At 45.9% G+C, this 6,323-nt stretch overlaps 1 non-coding gene and 1 pseudogene across 1 annotated transcript; one reads left to right on the top strand and one right to left on the bottom strand.

Annotated features, from left to right (window-relative positions):
* Nucleotides 476-548, top strand: TRNAR-CCU. The gene has a single exon. It is a non-coding gene; the product is annotated as a tRNA-Arg (tRNA).
* On the bottom strand, nucleotides 5,013-6,011 carry LOC108637409 (annotated as a pseudogene).

Genomic DNA, 6,323 nt, shown 5'->3' with positions numbered 1-6,323 from the left:
AGCTTTCCAGCTTCCATAGCCTGGCCTGTCCCTACGTGAGCATTCTCCTGGGCAAGACTCACGTCAACCGACAGATCCAAAGGCTCGTGGCTCTGCCGGGGTCCTGGATAAAGTGTGAAAGCCTGGCAGTCTGGCCCTGCTTGTGTCTCCCACAGCCCTACCTGCACTGCCTCTTGGCAAGGTCCTATACCGGAGGGTCTGGTCCACCATGAGGCCATCGGCCTCTCCTGCCCTTGGGATCCAGTGCTTCCCCGCACCTCTAGATGTAGCATCCTTGACAGGTCTGAGAGCCTCCCCTGACAGCTCCAGGCCTCGGCTCCCTATAGCTGGGCTGCAGGGGCCAGGAGTGCGGTCCTGGAGTCACATCTCTCGGGTTCCTTTCCCAGCCCCTCTACTCACTGCCTGTGTGACCTCAGGCAAGCTCCTAACCTCTCAGAACCTTAGTTTCCTCTTTTTAAAATGGGCATACAGGACTTCCTTGGTGGTTCAGTGGCTAAGACTCTGAGCTCCTAACGCAGGGGGCCCAGGTTCGATCCCTGGTTGGGGAACTAGATCCCATATGCAGCAACGAAGACACAGTGCAGCCAAATAAAAATAATAATAAAATGGGTACAGTTCTTGGACTTTCTGGAAGGTCCGGTGGTTAAGACTGTGCTCCCACAGCAAGGGGCTTGGGTTCGATCCGTGGTCAGGGAACTAAGACCTTGCAAGCCACCCAGCATGGCCAAAAATTTTTGAAAAATAGAATGGGTATGGTTCTTAGCTCTCAGCATTATTGGACAGGCCACTTAGCACAATGTCTGCTTGGCTAACGGTCAGCTCTTGATTATCAAATTAATATCATTGTTTCCGGAATTCTCTTCCCCACTAATGTGTAAACTTCTTGATAAGAGGTTTGCTTTTCAGCTCAATCATGCCAACACCTGATATCAGTCAACTCTACTCCCTCCTACCCTTGTCTGATAATGGGGTAACAAGCCCTGTAGTTAGTTTTTTTTTTTTTTTTTTTCACTTATATTAGAGTGTCATTTTTATTTTTTTAATTTATCTTTGGCTGCTCTGGGTCTTCATTGCTTTGCGCTGGCTTTCTCCAGTTGCATTGAGCAGGGCCAGTCTTTGTTGCCAGGTGCAGGCTTCTCATTGCTGTGGCCTCTCTTGCTGCAGAGCGCAGGCTCTAGGTTCTCGGGCTTCAGTAGTTGTGACACACAGGCTCAGCAGTCGTGGCTCCGAGGCCCCAGGGCTCGAGCTCAGTAGTGTGGTGTCTGGCCTTAGTGGCTCTTTGGTATGTGGAATCTTCCTGGGCCAGGGATCAAACCTATGCCCCCTGGCTTGGCAGGTGGGTTCCCATCCACTGTGCCACCAGGGAAGTCCCTGGAGTATAGTTGATTAACAATGGTGTCGTTAGCTTCAGGAGTACAGCAAAAACGATTCAGTTATACATATACATGTATCTATTCCTTTTTTCAAATTGTTTTCCCATTTAGATTGTTACGTGACAGTCTAACGGTTACGTAGAATAGGAACTTACGTTATAAGGCACAGTTCCCTACCTTATACAGTAGGTCCTCCATTGTTTATCCATTTTAAATATAGCAGTGTGTACATGTCAATCCCAAACTCCCTGTGTCCCACCCCTCACCTGTTGTTAGTTGAAATGAGGCTGTGTAGACCCTCCACAGCAGACTGTTAACAAACCTGCATGGCTTTATTTTTTATTTTTTGGCTGTACTGCAGCATGTGGGATCTTGGTTCCCTGATCAGGGATCAAACCCACACCCGCTGCCGTGGGAGCATGGCATCTTAACCCCTGGACCACGCAGCAATTCCCTGCATGGCTTTAGAATAAATCAGGGGAAACCGGTTTGATTGCCGATCATTTTTAACATGGATCGTAGATGAGTCTTCAGCGTGAAGCGGCTGGGTTGAGCACCCTTCTTCCAGGGGCCATCTTCCGATGCCTTGTTCCCTAACTCCACAAACATTCTTGGAGCGCCTCCTATGGGCCAGAGTTCCGCCGGGCCCTGTGCATACAGAGAACTGACCCTTTGTTTTCAGCAACCGTATTTCTCCGAAAGAGATTATATCCTCACTTCCATTTGTAGTTCAGATTCCATCATGAACTCCAGGAACTACTTCAGTCCCTTGGTTGTATTGGAATTTCATCACAAATACAAGCTATTGGATCAGGCTCATTGATCAGGGCCGCAGACTGCAGGGCAGGGGTTTCACCGAAGTACTGTGAGCAGATTCTTTTTTTACTGTTAGCACTTCATCTTTGCATTGATCCCCTCTTGTTCCTATTCTTATTAGAAATCTGCTACAGTGTTGTAAAGCAAAATAAAGTAAAAATAAAAACATAACACGAATTTTAAAAAAAAAAGGAATCTGCTATCTGTTAGGGTGGTTTTTGGCTGCAGGTTATTCTTGTTTCTATTTTATTTACTTTTGGAGCATGGTGTTCATTAAGATGGCAGTGGTCAGGCCAAGAGAAGATCAACCAGAAAGACCTGTATTCTCTCCCTGAAGGGGAAAGGCTGTCCTGGTTGGGGTGGAAGGGGGCGTCTCCTATTCTTTCAGTTCTGACACCGTTGTTTCTTTTTCCTCTAGTGATGTTAAAAAAAAAAAAAAAAAAAAAACAGGTGATGACAAGGAGAATCCCCAAACAGTCCAAATGGTCAGCTGTTCCCCAGTGAGACCAGCTGCCCAACCGTGAGCATTTGTTAGAATGTAGAAGTGAGCTTTCCAAAAGGCAACCCAGTAACACTTATTTTGCTGAGCATGTTTGGTCTTCTCGAGATTATAGTTTTTACATTTGCCATGTTTCACAAATGTATTTCAGAGTTTCTATGAAAAGTACTATAGATAGTGCCTGATGGATAATACTTTATACTTGAGAAGCACTAGACCTTTTTTTAAATTTTTTTGGCCGCACTCCGTAACTTGTAGGATTTTAGTTACCTGACCAGGGATTGAACCCAGGCCCTCAGCAGTAAAGTGCAGACTCTTAACCGCTAGACTGCCAGGGAATTCCCTAAACATTGTTTTTTGTTTTTTTTTGAGGGGAGTCAAAGTTACTAAGACATAATTTACATACAGTAAAATTCACCCTTTTTAAGGGTACAGTTCAATGAGTTTTGAAAACTGTAACCGCCACTGCAATCAACATGTAAAATACTTCCACCACCCCGGAAAGTCCCCTCGTGGGCCTTTTCTTAAGATTTGTTTTTTTCATTTTAATTTTGGCAGTGCTGGGTCTTCACTGCTGTGCAGGGGCTTTGTCTGATTGTGGCGCCTGGGCCTCTGATTGTTGTGGAGCACCAGCTCTAGGCACAGGGCCTCAGTAGTTGTGGCACGTGGGCTTAGCTGCCCTGAAGCATGTGGGATCTTCCCCGAGCAGGGATCACATGCATGTCCCCTGCATTGGCAGGTGGAAGCCCCCCTCAGGAGTTTTTACAGTCAGTCCCCTTCCCTCACTCCTAGCCCTGGTAACTACTGTCCCCTCAGTTTACCTTTTCCAGAATGTTGTATAAATGAAATAACTCAGTTCATAGCCTTGTGACTCGCTTCTTCCACTTAGCATAATGTATTTCAGATTCCTCTATATTATTGACATGTCAGTAGTTTTTTCCTTTTTATCCCTGACTTAAGGCTACATCCCAGTTTTTAAAATCTGGAATAGCTTATTTCTTGCTTTAGTGATTATGAATAGAGAACAGCATTCATTCCTTCAGATACATCATCTTGTTTGAACCTCAGGACACTCTGAGAGTTGCATATTGTTACACCAGTGTCTGAGAAAAAGGACACACCAAGGGTTACACCACATGAGGTCACGTGGCAACAGTTGGAATTTTAGTCTTCTATCTCCCAACTAGAAAGGACTTTTGTTTTTTACCAAGATACAATTCACATTCCCTAGAATTACAACTAGAAATGTTTTAATTGAACTTAACGTAAATTAAGAAGTATTACAAAATCAAACCCACACTGAAACATCTCCGTGAATATTTCATTTCTCACTCTGTGTTATCTCTTGATCCAATGGGGCTCTTTTAAACCATGGGTAACCCAAAAATGAATAAAGTGTACTAGTGCAAAATAAACTAAAATTGATATAACAAGTAATGGAAACAATCTAATATCAGACAATAGATTGGGTATATCCATTATGGTGTATGTATGTAATGGACGAGCATGCAGCCATTGAAATGGATATTGAAGAAGACAGTAAAGGGACCTTGGTCATGATACACAGCTAAAAAAAACCAGGTTACAAAACAGTAAGATCAAGGTGAACCTACTCTTGTAAAGTTTACATAGAAATAAATTAGTAAGTTGATAAAGTGAATATAAAGGAAAATATTGTCAGTGGTGATTTCTGGGCCATGGAATAACAGGTTTTGAATTTTTTTTTTGGGTATCTGTAATATCTAAAATTTTCAACATAAGCATCAATTTGTGATGTTTAGTCACCAAGTCATGTCTGACTCTGTGAGTCCACAGACTGTAGCCCACCAGGCTCCTCTGCCCATGGGATTTCCCAGGCAAGAATACTGGAGTGGGTTGTCATTTGCTTCTCCAGGGGATCTTCCTGACCCAGGGATTGAACCTGCATCTCCTGAGTTGGCAGGCAGATTCTTTACCATTGAGCCACCGGGGAAGCCCAGTTAGTGTGATCTATTTGTAGAGATAATACATGAAAGGTGCACAGTGACAAATTCAAAGAGAACTTCCCTACCCCCTAGATTGCTAAAAAGAACATCTTTTTTTTTTTTTTTTTTAAGTTTTTTCAACCAAAACAACTACACTTCCTCCACCCCACCTACCTGAATTATTTCTAGACACCTCGCCTCTGATGAGGTCGGGTGACGCCCTGGGGCTGATCTGGGCCCTTAACCTGGGCCTTGTCTTCAGTCCTCTTGCAGGTGATCCCATTTCTCCCCCATAGCCCCTCTGGGACCAGCTTCTCCCTACTGCTTTTCATTTCTGCTCCCCTGGGTCAGACCCTGAACCCTGACGGGAGACTCAGAGAAGCTTTAGTCAGATCACTACTTTCATAGAGAAAAGAAAGCCATAGCGAGAGGAAGAGGGGGCTGGGGGTGGCAGCGGAGGAAGGAGGGAGAGAAAAACTTCAGTCCTTCCCGCCCCAGACCTTCCATAACCTCCTTCAGCACTTCCTGCTAGTGTGGTGGAATGAGTCTGAGCTTTGGCATCAGACGTGGGTTCAAATAGCCATCTGTGTTCACAGATGCATTCACTCAGTGAGAGTATTTTGACTCTCTCGCCGTGCACCCGCTCCTGGGTGAAGCAGTGTGCAACCTTGAGGAGGTTTGCTTCACCTCTCCTCTCTGGTTCATCGGTAAAATGGAGACAGTGTCAACCTCACAGGGTAATTGTGAGGGTCTTTTTATAATTAATTTTCTATCTTTATTTTTGGCTCTGCTCACGTGGGCTTTTCTCTAGTTTCAGTGAGCAGGGAAATAATGACTCCGGGACTCCAGTAAATATTGCTGTGCTGACCAGAGAAATCTCAGGCTCGCCAGGTCCAGGAGGCATAGACGAGGGTCAGGAAGAGGAAGGTGGCCGCAGACAGCAGCATGTTCTTGTGGTTCTTCTGCCGAACCAATTTCAGCTCCTTCTCATAGCTGGAGGCTTTATTCATCAGGCTGCTTTTCTTATTCTCCAGAGACCTCCTGGCCTCTGAGCTCAGCTCCGCCCCACAGAGCCTGGAGTTCACAGCCTCCAGGTCTCTCCAACATTGTGGCAGCTTCTTTCTAGCCCATGAATCTCTAGAGCGATACCCCAGTTGTCTCGCTTCATTGTAGTCATGTTACTTGTCAGGTTCTTGGAGCCATTATTTCCCCGCTCTGGTTGCAGTGTGCAGGCTTCTCATTGCAGTGACTTCTCCTGTTGTGGGGCATAGCCTCCTGGGCATGCAGACTTCAGTAGCTGCAGCGTGTGGGCTCAGTGGTTGCAACTCCCAGGCTCTAGCACAGGCTCAATAGTTGTGGCATCCCGGCTCTTTTGTTTCACAGCATGTGGGATCTTCCTGGATCCAGGATCAGACCCGTGTCTCCTGCATTGGTGCATTGGCGGTTTCTTTACCACCGAGCTACCAGGGAAGCCCAGTTGTGAGGGTTGAATGAGGTGGTCTCCATGGGGCACGCAGCCTGCACCGTCACCCCCTCACTTAGTACTGAGAAAAGGGGAAACCAAAACAAAACACGTTCAGTGGCAGTAGGTGGCTGCTGCACCCCTGATAGTCTCACCCCAGGACTAAATGAGTGGCTAGACTAGTGGTTCACAAAGTATAGTCCCAGGAG

Source organism: Capra hircus, chromosome 13, assembly GCF_001704415.2.
Source record: "Capra hircus breed San Clemente chromosome 13, ASM170441v1, whole genome shotgun sequence".
Lineage (NCBI taxonomy): Eukaryota > Metazoa > Chordata > Mammalia > Artiodactyla > Bovidae > Capra > Capra hircus.
The sequence above is the reverse complement of the archived record's forward strand: the minus strand, read 5'-3'. Positions and strand labels throughout refer to the sequence as shown.